Source organism: Lithobates pipiens, unplaced genomic scaffold (genome assembly GCF_037356315.1).
Source record: "Lithobates pipiens isolate NorthernLeopardFrog02 unplaced genomic scaffold, aLitPip1_a1.2 Scaffold_19, whole genome shotgun sequence".
Lineage (NCBI taxonomy): Eukaryota > Metazoa > Chordata > Amphibia > Anura > Ranidae > Lithobates > Lithobates pipiens.
In genome coordinates, this window is record NW_027507764.1 from 13,763,794 (window position 1) to 13,780,719 (window position 16,926).

General features: G+C 53.2%; 10 non-coding genes across 10 annotated transcripts; all 10 read left to right on the plus strand.

The window, feature by feature from the left end:
• The first annotated feature begins 106 nt into the window (after window positions 1-106).
• LOC143999075 (5S ribosomal RNA) lies at window positions 107-225 on the plus strand. Its single transcript, XR_013277981.1, has one exon. It is a non-coding gene; the product is annotated as a 5S ribosomal RNA (ribosomal RNA).
• A 1,691-nt stretch (window positions 226-1,916) lies between these two features.
• Window positions 1,917-2,035, plus strand: LOC143999087 (5S ribosomal RNA). Its single transcript, XR_013277982.1, has one exon. It is a non-coding gene; the product is annotated as a 5S ribosomal RNA (ribosomal RNA).
• Window positions 2,036-3,729: 1,694 nt separating this feature from the next.
• LOC143999099 (5S ribosomal RNA) lies at window positions 3,730-3,848 on the plus strand. Its single transcript, XR_013277983.1, has one exon. It is a non-coding gene; the product is annotated as a 5S ribosomal RNA (ribosomal RNA).
• A 1,694-nt stretch (window positions 3,849-5,542) lies between these two features.
• Window positions 5,543-5,661, plus strand: LOC143999113 (5S ribosomal RNA). Its single transcript, XR_013277985.1, has one exon. It is a non-coding gene; the product is annotated as a 5S ribosomal RNA (ribosomal RNA).
• Window positions 5,662-7,352: 1,691 nt separating this feature from the next.
• LOC143999568 (5S ribosomal RNA) lies at window positions 7,353-7,471 on the plus strand. The gene has a single exon (XR_013278038.1). It is a non-coding gene; the product is annotated as a 5S ribosomal RNA (ribosomal RNA).
• Window positions 7,472-9,162: 1,691 nt separating this feature from the next.
• Window positions 9,163-9,281, plus strand: LOC143999592 (5S ribosomal RNA). Its single transcript, XR_013278060.1, has one exon. It is a non-coding gene; the product is annotated as a 5S ribosomal RNA (ribosomal RNA).
• A 1,694-nt stretch (window positions 9,282-10,975) lies between these two features.
• Window positions 10,976-11,094, plus strand: LOC143999614 (5S ribosomal RNA). The gene has a single exon (XR_013278079.1). It is a non-coding gene; the product is annotated as a 5S ribosomal RNA (ribosomal RNA).
• A 1,694-nt stretch (window positions 11,095-12,788) lies between these two features.
• Window positions 12,789-12,907, plus strand: LOC143999125 (5S ribosomal RNA). Its single transcript, XR_013277986.1, has one exon. It is a non-coding gene; the product is annotated as a 5S ribosomal RNA (ribosomal RNA).
• A 1,694-nt stretch (window positions 12,908-14,601) lies between these two features.
• Window positions 14,602-14,720, plus strand: LOC143999137 (5S ribosomal RNA). The gene has a single exon (XR_013277987.1). It is a non-coding gene; the product is annotated as a 5S ribosomal RNA (ribosomal RNA).
• Window positions 14,721-16,411: 1,691 nt separating this feature from the next.
• LOC143999149 (5S ribosomal RNA) lies at window positions 16,412-16,530 on the plus strand. Its single transcript, XR_013277988.1, has one exon. It is a non-coding gene; the product is annotated as a 5S ribosomal RNA (ribosomal RNA).
• The last annotated feature ends 396 nt before the right edge of the window (window positions 16,531-16,926 follow it).

Below are 16,926 nucleotides of genomic sequence, written 5' to 3' on the forward strand. Positions count from 1 at the left end.
CTGCCATGCTTGTGAAAAGGCACAGCTGATTGTAGTAAAGTCAAGGAAAGGCGGAGCCAGGCTGCCGGTGACAAGTACAAGAAGCTTGAAAGAGACCATGAGCTTCGCCTACGGCCACACCACCCTGAATGCGCCCGCTCTCGTCTGATCTCGGAAGCTAAGCAGGGTCGGGCCTGGTTAGTACTTGGATGGGAGACCGCCTGGGAATACCAGGTGCTGTAGGCTTTTGCTTTTCTTCCACCAGGGGTCAGTCACTCTCCCATAATGCCTCTTTTTACATTCACTTTTACCCAAAGCGCTCTCCCTCTCTGCAAGCCCTCCTGCACACCTACATCCTACAAAATCACCCCTGCCCAACCAAGCCTACACTTTTTACAAGCCCACTTATACAATCTCACCCCTTCTTTCAAAAATACACTTTCTTCTCTCTACCTCCCTCCCTCAGGAGATTGCCACGCATCCAGTCCCCTATAGCAGCAAAACAACGGCCAGGCGCAACCCCCACCTAGCTAGCCCCCATCCTACATCCTGCTTAGGCTCCACGGCCCAGCCATTTTCCAGCACTCTCCTGAGACCTTTTGGTGCCATCACTCCTGCTCTTTAGTCGCCCTTGCGCCAACACATTCCACAGCGATCTCCAGGCTGGGGGACAGCACGGGAAACACGCACGCCGACTGCCAAAGCCAGAGAGAAGCCACAGAGCCGACCCCTCGTCAAACCGGCACCCTGAAGCGGCTAAGGTGTAGGCAGCAGGTTGCCTACAGGAGCGCGGTTTTAGTTAGCGGCTGCCCCAGGCTTGGAGGGAAAGAGGTAATGCGTGCGCTGCTGGTTTTTTTGGATCTAGCCTACCCACCGGTCATATAAATATAGGGGAAGGCTGCGTTTCGGGTGATCAGGCAGCACTTGCACGAGGCCAACTAGGGTTGCCACCTCATCCCTTTAAACCCAAACACATCTGAATTACACAGGTTCTGAGGCTAATTAAATGCAGATAAGGCAACAAGTGAGTTTAATTACCACCTTAATCAGCCAAAGAATCTGTGCAATTCAGATGTGTTTGGATTTAAAGGGATGAGATGGCAACTCAAAGGCCAATATGAACTGCTACCTTGTAGAGGTAATCCTGGGAAGCCAATCAGTGGTCGTTTGGGTCAGGATATGACCATTGTTCACGTTGAACTGTAATGGGCCAGACTTCTCAGTCAAGTTGCATCAAGTGTTCTAAGCCTTCTCTGAAGTCCTTGAAAGGGGTGCATCATGCATGTTGGTCTCCAGGCCTATTGAAAAGAAGTTGGGTGAGTAAGGCGGCACATGTGGGGTATGGAGCAGCTCTACAGGAAAAGGTCTACCTAGTGGGCAAGTCAAGCAGTTGCTTGACTGCAGCCACTGGTGAGGCATGGTGCCTGGTATAGGTGAGGGGTCCTCCGGTAGCCAGGGGGGTAGATGTACTGGCTTCCTCCCCAGCAGTCAGCTTCCAGTAGCCAACGGAACAGAAGGCAGGTTCTGGAGATCCATGGGCTGGCCACCTGCTAGGAGAGCGAAGGCGTAAACAAGTGCAGGCATAAGGCCCCGCGCTACATGCAACCTGCTGCTCTTCTTCTTCCTGTGGTGCAAAGCCTTGTCAGCGAAAAGGGTTAAAGTCAGGCCAGGGGAAGCCAGAAAGGAGCCGTGGAAGCAAGGCTGAGGATGTGGTGTGTGCGTGAGAAGGTGCAGGCAGGAAGAGGTTAAAGAGGGAGCAAAGCAGCAGGAGGCAGGGACGGGCTTGAGGAGAGCAAGCGAGAGGAGAGACGACACGACAAAGTGCGGTGTGCTGCCATGCTTGTGAAAAGGCACAGCTGATTGTAGTAAAGTCAAGGAAAGGCGGAGCCAGGCTGCCGGTGACAAGTACAAGAAGCTTGAAAGAGACCATGAGCTTTGCCTACGGCCACACCACCCTGAATGCGCCCGCTCTCGTCTGATCTCGGAAGCTAAGCAGGGTCGGGCCTGGTTAGTACTTGGATGGGAGACCGCCTGGGAATACCAGGTGCTGTAGGCTTTTGCTTTTCTTCCACCAGGGGTCAGTCACTCTCCCATAATGCCTCTTTTTACATTCACTTTTACCCAAAGCGCTCTCCCTCTCTGCAAGCCCTCCTGCACACCTAGCTCCTACAAAATCACCCCTGCCCAACCAAGCCTACACTTTTTACAAGCCCACTTATACAATCTCACCCCTTCTTTCAAAAATACACTTTCTTCTCTCTACCTCCCTCCCTCAGGAGATTGCCACGCATCCAGTCCCCTATAGCAGCAAAACAACGGCCAGGCGCAACCCCCACCTAGCTAGCCCCCATCCTACATCCTGCTTAGGCTCCACGGCCCAGCCATTTTCCAGCACTCTCCTGAGACCTTTTGGTGCCATCACTCCTGCTCTTTAGTCGCCCTTGCGCCAACACATTCCACAGCGATCTCCAGGCTGGGGGACAGCACGGGAAACACGCACGCCGACTGCCAAAGCCAGAGAGAAGCCACAGAGCCGACCCCTCGTCAAACCGGCACCCTGAAGCGGCTAAGGTGTAGGCAGCAGGTTGCCTACAGGAGCGCGGTTTTAGTTAGCGGCTGCCCCAGGCTTGGAGGGAAAGAGGTAATGCGTGCGCTGCTGGTTTTTTTGGATCTAGCCTACCCACCGGTCATATAAATATAGGGGAAGGCTGCGTTTCGGGTGATCAGGCAGCACTTGCACGAGGCCAACTAGGGTTGCCACCTCATCCCTTTAAACCCAAACACATCTGAATTACACAGGTTCTGAGGCTAATTAAATGCAGATAAGGCAACAAGTGAGTTTAATTACCACCTTAATCAGCCAAAGAATCTGTGCAATTCAGATGCGTTTGGATTTAAAGGGATGAGATGGCAACTCAAAGGCCAACATGAACTGCTACCTTGTAGAGGTAATCCTGGGAAGCCAATCAGTGGTCGTTTGGGTCAGGATATGACCATTGTTCACGTTGAACTGTAATGGGCCAGACTTCTCAGTCAAGTTGCATCAAGTGTTCTAAGCCTTCTCTGAAGTCCTTGAAAGGGGTGCATCATGCATGTTGGTCTCCAGGCCTATTGAAAAGAAGTTGGCTGAGTAAGGCGGCACATGTGGGGTATGGAGCAACTCTACAGGAAAAGGTCTACCTAGTGGGCAAGTCAAGCAGTTGCTTGACTGCAGCCACTGGTGAGGCATGGTGCCTGGTATAGGTGAGGGGTCCTCCGGTAGCCAGGGGGGTAGATGTACTGGCTTCCTCCCCAGCAGTCAGCTTCCAGTAGCCAACGGAACAGAAGGCAGGTTCTGGAGATCCATGGGCTGGCCACCTGCTAGGAGAGCGAAGGCGTAAACAAGTGCAGGCATAAGGCCCCGCGCTACATGCAACCTGCTGCTCTTCTTCTTCTTCCTGTGGTGCAAAGCCTTGTCAGCGAAAAGGGTTAAAGTCAGGCCAGGGGAAGCCAGAAAGGAGCCGTGGAAGCAAGGCTGAGGATGTGGTGTGTGCGTGAGAAGGTGCAGGCAGGAAGAGGTTAAAGAGGGAGCAAAGCAGCAGGAGGCAGGGACGGGCTTGAGGAGAGCAAGCGAGAGGAGAGACGACACGACAAAGTGCGGTGTGCTGCCATGCTTGTGAAAAGGCACAGCTGATTGTAGTAAAGTCAAGGAAAGGCGGAGCCAGGCTGCCGGTGACAAGTACAAGAAGCTTGAAAGAGACCATGAGCTTCGCCTACGGCCACACCACCCTGAATGCGCCCGCTCTCGTCTGATCTCGGAAGCTAAGCAGGGTCGGGCCTGGTTAGTACTTGGATGGGAGACCGCCTGGGAATACCAGGTGCTGTAGGCTTTTGCTTTTCTTCCACCAGGGGTCAGTCACTCTCCCATAATGCCTCTTTTTACATTCACTTTTACCCAAAGCGCTCTCCCTCTCTGCAAGCCCTCCTGCACACCTACATCCTACAAAATCACCCCTGCCCAACCAAGCCTACACTTTTTACAAGCCCACTTATACAATCTCACCCCTTCTTTCAAAAATACACTTTCTTCTCTCTACCTCCCTCCCTCAGGAGATTGCCACGCATCCAGTCCCCTATAGCAGCAAAACAACGGCCAGGCGCAACCCCCACCTAGCTAGCCCCCATCCTACATCCTGCTTAGGCTCCACGGCCCAGCCATTTTCCAGCACTCTCCTGAGACCTTTTGGTGCCATCACTCCTGCTCTTTAGTCGCCCTTGCGCCAACACATTCCACAGCGATCTCCAGGCTGGGGGACAGCACGGGAAACACGCACGCCGACTGCCAAAGCCAGAGAGAAGCCACAGAGCCGACCCCTCGTCAAACCGGCACCCTGAAGCGGCTAAGGTGTAGGCAGCAGGTTGCCTACAGGAGCGCGGTTTTAGTTAGCGGCTGCCCCAGGCTTGGAGGGAAAGAGGTAATGCGTGCGCTGCTGGTTTTTTTGGATCTAGCCTACCCACCGGTCATATAAATATAGGGGAAGGCTGCGTTTCGGGTGATCAGGCAGCACTTGCACGAGGCCAACTAGGGTTGCCACCTCATCCCTTTAAACCCAAACACATCTGAATTACACAGGTTCTGAGGCTAATTAAATGCAGATAAGGCAACAAGTGAGTTTAATTACCACCTTAATCAGCCAAAGAATCTGTGCAATTCAGATGCGTTTGGATTTAAAGGGATGAGATGGCAACTCAAAGGCCAACATGAACTGCTACCTTGTAGAGGTAATCCTGGGAAGCCAATCAGTGGTCGTTTGGGTCAGGATATGACCATTGTTCACGTTGAACTGTAATGGGCCAGACTTCTCAGTCAAGTTGCATCAAGTGTTCTAAGCCTTCTCTGAAGTCCTTGAAAGGGGTGCATCATGCATGTTGGTCTCCAGGCCTATTGAAAAGAAGTTGGCTGAGTAAGGCGGCACATGTGGGGTATGGAGCAACTCTACAGGAAAAGGTCTACCTAGTGGGCAAGTCAAGCAGTTGCTTGACTGCAGCCACTGGTGAGGCATGGTGCCTGGTATAGGTGAGGGGTCCTCCGGTAGCCAGGGGGGTAGATGTACTGGCTTCCTCCCCAGCAGTCAGCTTCCAGTAGCCAACGGAACAGAAGGCAGGTTCTGGAGATCCATGGGCTGGCCACCTGCTAGGAGAGCGAAGGCGTAAACAAGTGCAGGCATAAGGCCCCGCGCTACATGCAACCTGCTGCTCTTCTTCTTCTTCCTGTGGTGCAAAGCCTTGTCAGCGAAAAGGGTTAAAGTCAGGCCAGGGGAAGCCAGAAAGGAGCCGTGGAAGCAAGGCTGAGGATGTGGTGTGTGCGTGAGAAGGTGCAGGCAGGAAGAGGTTAAAGAGGGAGCAAAGCAGCAGGAGGCAGGGACGGGCTTGAGGAGAGCAAGCGAGAGGAGAGACGACACGACAAAGTGCGGTGTGCTGCCATGCTTGTGAAAAGGCACAGCTGATTGTAGTAAAGTCAAGGAAAGGCGGAGCCAGGCTGCCGGTGACAAGTACAAGAAGCTTGAAAGAGACCATGAGCTTCGCCTACGGCCACACCACCCTGAATGCGCCCGCTCTCGTCTGATCTCGGAAGCTAAGCAGGGTCGGGCCTGGTTAGTACTTGGATGGGAGACCGCCTGGGAATACCAGGTGCTGTAGGCTTTTGCTTTTCTTCCACCAGGGGTCAGTCACTCTCCCATAATGCCTCTTTTTACATTCACTTTTACCCAAAGCGCTCTCCCTCTCTGCAAGCCCTCCTGCACACCTACATCCTACAAAATCACCCCTGCCCAACCAAGCCTACACTTTTTACAAGCCCACTTATACAATCTCACCCCTTCTTTCAAAAATACACTTTCTTCTCTCTACCTCCCTCCCTCAGGAGATTGCCACGCATCCAGTCCCCTATAGCAGCAAAACAACGGCCAGGCGCAACCCCCACCTAGCTAGCCCCCATCCTACATCCTGCTTAGGCTCCACGGCCCAGCCATTTTCCAGCACTCTCCTGAGACCTTTTGGTGCCATCACTCCTGCTCTTTAGTCGCCCTTGCGCCAACACATTCCACAGCGATCTCCAGGCTGGGGGACAGCACGGGAAACACGCACGCCGACTGCCAAAGCCAGAGAGAAGCCACAGAGCCGACCCCTCGTCAAACCGGCACCCTGAAGCGGCTAAGGTGTAGGCAGCAGGTTGCCTACAGGAGCGCGGTTTTAGTTAGCGGCTGCCCCAGGCTTGGAGGGAAAGAGGTAATGCGTGCGCTGCTGGTTTTTTTGGATCTAGCCTACCCACCGGTCATATAAATATAGGGGAAGGCTGCGTTTCGGGTGATCAGGCAGCACTTGCACGAGGCCAACTAGGGTTGCCACCTCATCCCTTTAAACCCAAACACATCTGAATTACACAGGTTCTGAGGCTAATTAAATGCAGATAAGGCAACAAGTGAGTTTAATTACCACCTTAATCAGCCAAAGAATCTGTGCAATTCAGATGTGTTTGGATTTAAAGGGATGAGATGGCAACTCAAAGGCCAATATGAACTGCTACCTTGTAGAGGTAATCCTGGGAAGCCAATCAGTGGTCGTTTGGGTCAGGATATGACCATTGTTCACGTTGAACTGTAATGGGCCAGACTTCTCAGTCAAGTTGCATCAAGTGTTCTAAGCCTTCTCTGAAGTCCTTGAAAGGGGTGCATCATGCATGTTGGTCTCCAGGCCTATTGAAAAGAAGTTGGGTGAGTAAGGCGGCACATTTGGGGTATGGAGCAACTCTACAGGAAAAGGTCTACCTAGTGGGCAAGTCAAGCAGTTGCTTGACTGCAGCCACTGGTGAGGCATGGTGCCTGGTATAGGTGAGGGGTCCTCCGGTAGCCAGGGGGGTAGATGTACTGGCTTCCTCCCCAGCAGTCAGCTTCCAGTAGCCAACGGAACAGAAGGCAGGTTCTGGAGATCCATGGGCTGGCCACCTGCTAGGAGAGCGAAGGCGTAAACAAGTGCAGGCATAAGGCCCCGCGCTACATGCAACCTGCTGCTCTTCTTCTTCCTGTGGTGCAAAGCCTTGTCAGCGAAAAGGGTTAAAGTCAGGCCAGGGGAAGCCAGAAAGGAGCCGTGGAAGCAAGGCTGAGGATGTGGTGTGTGCGTGAGAAGGTGCAGGCAGGAAGAGGTTAAAGAGGGAGCAAAGCAGCAGGAGGCAGGGACGGGCTTGAGGAGAGCAAGCGAGAGGAGAGACGACACGACAAAGTGCGGTGTGCTGCCATGCTTGTGAAAAGGCACAGCTGATTGTAGTAAAGTCAAGGAAAGGCGGAGCCAGGCTGCCGGTGACAAGTACAAGAAGCTTGAAAGAGACCATGAGCTTCGCCTACAGCCACACCACCCTGAATGCGCCCGCTCTCGTCTGATCTCGGAAGCTAAGCAGGGTCGGGCCTGGTTAGTACTTGGATGGGAGACCGCCTGGGAATACCAGGTGCTGTAGGCTTTTGCTTTTCTTCCACCAGGGGTCAGTCACTCTCCCATAATGCCTCTTTTTACATTCACTTTTACCCAAAGCGCTCTCCCTCTCTGCAAGCCCTCCTGCACACCTAGCTCCTACAAAATCACCCCTGCCCAACCAAGCCTACACTTTTTACAAGCCCACTTATACAATCTCACCCCTTCTTTCAAAAATACACTTTCTTCTCTCTACCTCCCTCCCTCAGGAGATTGCCACGCATCCAGTCCCCTATAGCAGCAAAACAACGGCCAGGCGCAACCCCCACCTAGCTAGCCCCCATCCTACATCCTGCTTAGGCTCCACGGCCCAGCCATTTTCCAGCACTCTCCTGAGACCTTTTGGTGCCATCACTCCTGCTCTTTAGTCGCCCTTGCGCCAACACATTCCACAGCGATCTCCAGGCTGGGGGACAGCACGGGAAACACGCACGCCGACTGCCAAAGCCAGAGAGAAGCCACAGAGCCGACCCCTCGTCAAACCGGCACCCTGAAGCGGCTAAGGTGTAGGCAGCAGGTTGCCTACAGGAGCGCGGTTTTAGTTAGCGGCTGCCCCAGGCTTGGAGGGAAAGAGGTAATGCGTGCGCTGCTGGTTTTTTTGGATCTAGCCTACCCACCGGTCATATAAATATAGGGGAAGGCTGGGTTTCGGGTGATCAGGCAGCACTTGCACGAGGCCAACTAGGGTTGCCACCTCATCCCTTTAAACCCAAACACATCTGAATTACACAGGTTCTGAGGCTAATTAAATGCAGATAAGGCAACAAGTGAGTTTAATTACCACCTTAATCAGCCAAAGAATCTGTGCAATTCAGATGCGTTTGGATTTAAAGGGATGAGATGGCAACTCAAAGGCCAACATGAACTGCTACCTTGTAGAGGTAATCCTGGGAAGCCAATCAGTGGTCGTTTGGGTCAGGATATGACCATTGTTCACGTTGAACTGTAATGGGCCAGACTTCTCAGTCAAGTTGCATCAAGTGTTCTAAGCCTTCTCTGAAGTCCTTGAAAGGGGTGCATCATGCATGTTGGTCTCCAGGCCTATTGAAAAGAAGTTGGGTGAGTAAGGCGGCACATGTGGGGTATGGAGCAGCTCTACAGGAAAAGGTCTACCTAGTGGGCAAGTCAAGCAGTTGCTTGACTGCAGCCACTGGTGAGGCATGGTGCCTGGTATAGGTGAGGGGTCCTCCGGTAGCCAGGGGGGTAGATGTACTGGCTTCCTCCCCAGCAGTCAGCTTCCAGTAGCCAACGGAACAGAAGGCAGGTTCTGGAGATCCATGGGCTGGCCACCTGCTAGGAGAGCGAAGGCGTAAACAAGTGCAGGCATAAGGCCCCGCGCTACATGCAACCTGCTGCTCTTCTTCTTCCTGTGGTGCAAAGCCTTGTCAGCGAAAAGGGTTAAAGTCAGGCCAGGGGAAGCCAGAAAGGAGCCGTGGAAGCAAGGCTGAGGATGTGGTGTGTGCGTGAGAAGGTGCAGGCAGGAAGAGGTTAAAGAGGGAGCAAAGCAGCAGGAGGCAGGGACGGGCTTGAGGAGAGCAAGCGAGAGGAGAGACGACACGACAAAGTGCGGTGTGCTGCCATGCTTGTGAAAAGGCACAGCTGATTGTAGTAAAGTCAAGGAAAGGCGGAGCCAGGCTGCCGGTGACAAGTACAAGAAGCTTGAAAGAGACCATGAGCTTCGCCTACGGCCACACCACCCTGAATGTGCCCGCTCTCGTCTGATCTCGGAAGCTAAGCAGGGTCGGGCCTGGTTAGTACTTGGATGGGAGACCGCCTGGGAATACCAGGTGCTGTAGGCTTTTGCTTTTCTTCCACCAGGGGTCAGTCACTCTCCCATAATGCCTCTTTTTACATTCACTTTTACCCAAAGCGCTCTCCCTCTCTGCAAGCCCTCCTGCACACCTAGCTCCTACAAAATCACCCCTGCCCAACCAAGCCTACACTTTTTACAAGCCCACTTATACAATCTCACCCCTTCTTTCAAAAATACACTTTCTTCTCTCTACCTCCCTCCCTCAGGAGATTGCCACGCATCCAGTCCCCTATAGCAGCAAAACAACGGCCAGGCGCAACCCCCACCTAGCTAGCCCCCATCCTACATCCTGCTTAGGCTCCACGGCCCAGCCATTTTCCAGCACTCTCCTGAGACCTTTTGGTGCCATCACTCCTGCTCTTTAGTCGCCCTTGCGCCAACACATTCCACAGCGATCTCCAGGCTGGGGGACAGCAGGGGAAACACGCACGCCGACTGCCAAAGCCAGAGAGAAGCCACAGAGCCGACCCCTCGTCAAACCGGCACCCTGAAGCGGCTAAGGTGTAGGCAGCAGGTTGCCTACAGGAGCGCGGTTTTAGTTAGCGGCTGCCCCAGGCTTGGAGGGAAAGAGGTAATGCGTGCGCTGCTGGTTTTTTTGGATCTAGCCTACCCACCGGTCATATAAATATAGGGGAAGGCTGCGTTTCGGGTGATCAGGCAGCATTTGCACGAGGCCAACTAGGGTTGCCACCTCATCCCTTTAAACCCAAACACATCTGAATTACACAGGTTCTGAGGCTAATTAAATGCAGATAAGGCAACAAGTGAGTTTAATTACCACCTTAATCAGCCAAAGAATCTGTGCAATTCAGATGCGTTTGGATTTAAAGGGATGGGATGGCAACTCAAAGGCCAATATGAACTGCTACCTTGTAGAGGTAATCCTGGGAAGCCAATCAGTGGTCGTTTGGGTCAGGATATGACCATTGTTCACGTTGAACTGTAATGGGCCAGACTTCTCAGTCAAGTTGCATCAAGTGTTCTAAGCCTTCTCTGAAGTCCTTGAAAGGGGTGCATCATGCATGTTGGTCTCCAGGCCTATTGAAAAGAAGTTGGGTGAGTAAGGCGGCACATTTGGGGTATGGAGCAACTCTACAGGAAAAGGTCTACCTAGTGGGCAAGTCAAGCAGTTGCTTGACTGCAGCCACTGGTGAGGCATGGTGCCTGGTATAGGTGAGGGGTCCTCCGGTAGCCAGGGGGGTAGATGTACTGGCTTCCTCCCCAGCAGTCAGCTTCCAGTAGCCAACGGAACAGAAGGCAGGTTCTGGAGATCCATGGGCTGGCCACCTGCTAGGAGAGCGAAGGCGTAAACAAGTGCAGGCATAAGGCCCCGCGCTACATGCAACCTGCTGCTCTTCTTCTTCTTCCTGTGGTGCAAAGCCTTGTCAGCGAAAAGGGTTAAAGTCAGGCCAGGGGAAGCCAGAAAGGAGCCGTGGAAGCAAGGCTGAGGATGTGGTGTGTGCGTGAGAAGGTGCAGGCAGGAAGAGGTTAAAGAGGGAGCAAAGCAGCAGGAGGCAGGGACGGGCTTGAGGAGAGCAAGCGAGAGGAGAGACGACACGACAAAGTGCGGTGTGCTGCCATGCTTGTGAAAAGGCACAGCTGATTGTAGTAAAGTCAAGGAAAGGCGGAGCCAGGCTGCCGGTGACAAGTACAAGAAGCTTGAAAGAGACCATGAGCTTCACCTACGGCCACACCACCCTGAATGCGCCCGCTCTCGTCTGATCTCGGAAGCTAAGCAGGGTCGGGCCTGGTTAGTACTTGGATGGGAGACCGCCTGGGAATACCAGGTGCTGTAGGCTTTTGCTTTTCTTCCACCAGGGGTCAGTCACTCTCCCATAATGCCTCTTTTTACATTCACTTTTACCCAAAGCGCTCTCCCTCTCTGCAAGCCCTCCTGCACACCTAGCTCCTACAAAATCACCCCTGCCCAACCAAGCCTACACTTTTTACAAGCCCACTTATACTATCTCACCCCTTCTTTCAAAAATACACTTTCTTCTCTCTACCTCCCTCCCTCAGGAGATTGCCACGCATCCAGTCCCCTATAGCAGCAAAACAACGGCCAGGCGCAACCCCCACCTAGCTAGCCCCCATCCTACATCCTGCTTAGGCTCCACGGCCCAGCCATTTTCCAGCACTCTCCTGAGACCTTTTGGTGCCATCACTCCTGCTCTTTAGTCGCCCTTGCGCCAACACATTCCACAGCGATCTCCAGGCTGGGGGACAGCACGGGAAACACGCACGCCGACTGCCAAAGCCAGAGAGAAGCCACAGAGCCGACCCCTCGTCAAACCGGCACCCTGAAGCGGCTAAGGTGTAGGCAGCAGGTTGCCTACAGGAGCGCGGTTTTAGTTAGCGGCTGCCCCAGGCTTGGAGGGAAAGAGGTAATGCGTGCGCTGCTGGTTTTTTTGGATCTAGCCTACCCACCGGTCATATAAATATAGGGGAAGGCTGGGTTTCGGGTGATCAGGCAGCACTTGCACGAGGCCAACTAGGGTTGCCACCTCATCCCTTTAAACCCAAACACATCTGAATTACACAGGTTCTGAGGCTAATTAAATGCAGATAAGGCAACAAGTGAGTTTAATTACCACCTTAATCAGCCAAAGAATCTGTGCAATTCAGATGTGTTTGGATTTAAAGGGATGAGATGGCAACTCAAAGGCCAATATGAACTGCTACCTTGTAGAGGTAATCCTGGGAAGCCAATCAGTGGTCGTTTGGGTCAGGATATGACCATTGTTCACGTTGAACTGTAATGGGCCAGACTTCTCAGTCAAGTTGCATCAAGTGTTCTAAGCCTTCTCTGAAGTCCTTGAAAGGGGTGCATCATGCATGTTGGTCTCCAGGCCTATTGAAAAGAAGTTGGGTGAGTAAGGCGGCACATGTGGGGTATGGAGCAGCTCTACAGGAAAAGGTCTACCTAGTGGGCAAGTCAAGCAGTTGCTTGACTGCAGCCACTGGTGAGGCATGGTGCCTGTTATAGGTGAGGGGTCCTCCGGTAGCCAGGGGGGTAGATGTACTGGCTTCCTCCCCAGCAGTCAGCTTCCAGTAGCCAACGGAACAGAAGGCAGGTTCTGGAGATCCATGGGCTGGCCACCTGCTAGGAGAGCGAAGGCGTAAACAAGTGCAGGCATAAGGCCCCGCGCTACATGCAACCTGCTGCTCTTCTTCTTCTTCCTGTGGTGCAAAGCCTTGTCAGCGAAAAGGGTTAAAGTCAGGCCAGGGGAAGCCAGAAAGGAGCCGTGGAAGCAAGGCTGAGGATGTGGTGTGTGCGTGAGAAGGTGCAGGCAGGAAGAGGTTAAAGAGGGAGCAAAGCAGCAGGAGGCAGGGACGGGCTTGAGGAGAGCAAGCGAGAGGAGAGACGACACGACAAAGTGCGGTGTGCTGCCATGCTTGTGAAAAGGCACAGCTGATTGTAGTAAAGTCAAGGAAAGGCGGAGCCAGGCTGCCGGTGACAAGTACAAGAAGCTTGAAAGAGACCATGAGCTTCGCCTACGGCCACACCACCCTGAATGCGCCCGCTCTCGTCTGATCTCGGAAGCTAAGCAGGGTCGGGCCTGGTTAGTACTTGGATGGGAGACCGCCTGGGAATACCAGGTGCTGTAGGCTTTTGCTTTTCTTCCACCAGGGGTCAGTCACTCTCCCATAATGCCTCTTTTTACATTCACTTTTACCCAAAGCGCTCTCCCTCTCTGCAAGCCCTCCTGCACACCTACATCCTACAAAATCACCCCTGCCCAACCAAGCCTACACTTTTTACAAGCCCACTTATACAATCTCACCCCTTCTTTCAAAAATACACTTTCTTCTCTCTACCTCCCTCCCTCAGGAGATTGCCACGCATCCAGTCCCCTATAGCAGCAAAACAACGGCCAGGCGCAACCCCCACCTAGCTAGCCCCCATCCTACATCCTGCTTAGGCTCCACGGCCCAGCCATTTTCCAGCACTCTCCTGAGACCTTTTGGTGCCATCACTCCTGCTCTTTAGTCGCCCTTGCGCCAACACATTCCACAGCGATCTCCAGGCTGGGGGACAGCAGGGGAAACACGCACGCCGACTGCCAAAGCCAGAGAGAAGCCACAGAGCCGACCCCTCGTCAAACCGGCACCCTGAAGCGGCTAAGGTGTAGGCAGCAGGTTGCCTACAGGAGCGCGGTTTTAGTTAGCGGCTGCCCCAGGCTTGGAGGGAAAGAGGTAATGCGTGCGCTGCTGGTTTTTTTGGATCTAGCCTACCCACCGGTCATATAAATATAGGGGAAGGCTGCGTTTCGGGTGATCAGGCAGCACTTGCACGAGGCCAACTAGGGTTGCCACCTCATCCCTTTAAACCCAAACACATCTGAATTACACAGGTTCTGAGGCTAATTAAATGCAGATAAGGCAACAAGTGAGTTTAATTACCACCTTAATCAGCCAAAGAATCTGTGCAATTCAGATGTGTTTGGATTTAAAGGGATGAGATGGCAACTCAAAGGCCAATATGAACTGCTACCTTGTAGAGGTAATCCTGGGAAGCCAATCAGTGGTCGTTTGGGTCAGGATATGACCATTGTTCACGTTGAACTGTAATGGGCCAGACTTCTCAGTCAAGTTGCATCAAGTGTTCTAAGCCTTCTCTGAAGTCCTTGAAAGGGGTGCATCATGCATGTTGGTCTCCAGGCCTATTGAAAAGAAGTTGGGTGAGTAAGGCGGCACATGTGGGGTATGGAGCAGCTCTACAGGAAAAGGTCTACCTAGTGGGCAAGTCAAGCAGTTGCTTGACTGCAGCCACTGGTGAGGCATGGTGCCTGTTATAGGTGAGGGGTCCTCCGGTAGCCAGGGGGGTAGATGTACTGGCTTCCTCCCCAGCAGTCAGCTTCCAGTAGCCAACGGAACAGAAGGCAGGTTCTGGAGATCCATGGGCTGGCCACCTGCTAGGAGAGCGAAGGCGTAAACAAGTGCAGGCATAAGGCCCCGCGCTACATGCAACCTGCTGCTCTTCTTCTTCTTCCTGTGGTGCAAAGCCTTGTCAGCGAAAAGGGTTAAAGTCAGGCCAGGGGAAGCCAGAAAGGAGCCGTGGAAGCAAGGCTGAGGATGTGGTGTGTGCGTGAGAAGGTGCAGGCAGGAAGAGGTTAAAGAGGGAGCAAAGCAGCAGGAGGCAGGGACGGGCTTGAGGAGAGCAAGCGAGAGGAGAGACGACACGACAAAGTGCGGTGTGCTGCCATGCTTGTGAAAAGGCACAGCTGATTGTAGTAAAGTCAAGGAAAGGCGGAGCCAGGCTGCCGGTGACAAGTACAAGAAGCTTGAAAGAGACCATGAGCTTCGCCTACGGCCACACCACCCTGAATGCGCCCGCTCTCGTCTGATCTCGGAAGCTAAGCAGGGTCGGGCCTGGTTAGTACTTGGATGGGAGACCGCCTGGGAATACCAGGTGCTGTAGGCTTTTGCTTTTCTTCCACCAGGGGTCAGTCACTCTCCCATAATGCCTCTTTTTACATTCACTTTTACCCAAAGCGCTCTCCCTCTCTGCAAGCCCTCCTGCACACCTACATCCTACAAAATCACCCCTGCCCAACCAAGCCTACACTTTTTACAAGCCCACTTATACAATCTCACCCCTTCTTTCAAAAATACACTTTCTTCTCTCTACCTCCCTCCCTCAGGAGATTGCCACGCATCCAGTCCCCTATAGCAGCAAAACAACGGCCAGGCGCAACCCCCACCTAGCTAGCCCCCATCCTACATCCTGCTTAGGCTCCACGGCCCAGCCATTTTCCAGCACTCTCCTGAGACCTTTTGGTGCCATCACTCCTGCTCTTTAGTCGCCCTTGCGCCAACACATTCCACAGCGATCTCCAGGCTGGGGGACAGCAGGGGAAACACGCACGCCGACTGCCAAAGCCAGAGAGAAGCCACAGAGCCGACCCCTCGTCAAACCGGCACCCTGAAGCGGCTAAGGTGTAGGCAGCAGGTTGCCTACAGGAGCGCGGTTTTAGTTAGCGGCTGCCCCAGGCTTGGAGGGAAAGAGGTAATGCGTGCGCTGCTGGTTTTTTTGGATCTAGCCTACCCACCGGTCATATAAATATAGGGGAAGGCTGCGTTTCGGGTGATCAGGCAGCACTTGCACGAGGCCAACTAGGGTTGCCACCTCATCCCTTTAAACCCAAACACATCTGAATTACACAGGTTCTGAGGCTAATTAAATGCAGATAAGGCAACAAGTGAGTTTAATTACCACCTTAATCAGCCAAAGAATCTGTGCAATTCAGATGTGTTTGGATTTAAAGGGATGAGATGGCAACTCAAAGGCCAATATGAACTGCTACCTTGTAGAGGTAATCCTGGGAAGCCAATCAGTGGTCGTTTGGGTCAGGATATGACCATTGTTCACGTTGAACTGTAATGGGCCAGACTTCTCAGTCAAGTTGCATCAAGTGTTCTAAGCCTTCTCTGAAGTCCTTGAAAGGGGTGCATCATGCATGTTGGTCTCCAGGCCTATTGAAAAGAAGTTGGGTGAGTAAGGCGGCACATGTGGGGTATGGAGCAGCTCTACAGGAAAAGGTCTACCTAGTGGGCAAGTCAAGCAGTTGCTTGACTGCAGCCACTGGTGAGGCATGGTGCCTGTTATAGGTGAGGGGTCCTCCGGTAGCCAGGGGGGTAGATGTACTGGCTTCCTCCCCAGCAGTCAGCTTCCAGTAGCCAACGGAACAGAAGGCAGGTTCTGGAGATCCATGGGCTGGCCACCTGCTAGGAGAGCGAAGGCGTAAACAAGTGCAGGCATAAGGCCCCGCGCTACATGCAACCTGCTGCTCTTCTTCTTCCTGTGGTGCAAAGCCTTGTCAGCGAAAAGGGTTAAAGTCAGGCCAGGGGAAGCCAGAAAGGAGCCGTGGAAGCAAGGCTGAGGATGTGGTGTGTGCGTGAGAAGGTGCAGGCAGGAAGAGGTTAAAGAGGGAGCAAAGCAGCAGGAGGCAGGGACAGGCTTGAGGAGAGCAAGCGAGAGGAGAGACGACACGACAAAGTGCGGTGTGCTGCCATGCTTGTGAAAAGGCACAGCTGATTGTAGTAAAGTCAAGGAAAGGCGGAGCCAGGCTGCCGGTGACAAGTACAAGAAGCTTGAAAGAGACCATGAGCTTCGCCTACGGCCACACCACCCTGAATGCGCCCGCTCTCGTCTGATCTCGGAAGCTAAGCAGGGTCGGGCCTGGTTAGTACTTGGATGGGAGACCGCCTGGGAATACCAGGTGCTGTAGGCTTTTGCTTTTCTTCCACCAGGGGTCAGTCACTCTCCCATAATGCCTCTTTTTACATTCACTTTTACCCAAAGCGCTCTCCCTCTCTGCAAGCCCTCCTGCACACCTAGCTCCTACAAAATCACCCCTGCCCAACCAAGCCTACACTTTTTACAAGCCCACTTATACAATCTCACCCCTTCTTTCAAAAATACACTTTCTTCTCTCTACCTCCCTCCCTCAGGAGATTGCCACGCATCCAGTCCCCTATAGCAGCAAAACAACGGCCAGGCGCAACCCCCACCTAGCTAGCCCCCATCCTACATCCTGCTTAGGCTCCACGGCCCAGCCATTTTCCAGCACTCTCCTGAGACCTTTTGGTGCCATCACTCCTGCTCTTTAGTCGCCCTTGCGCCAACA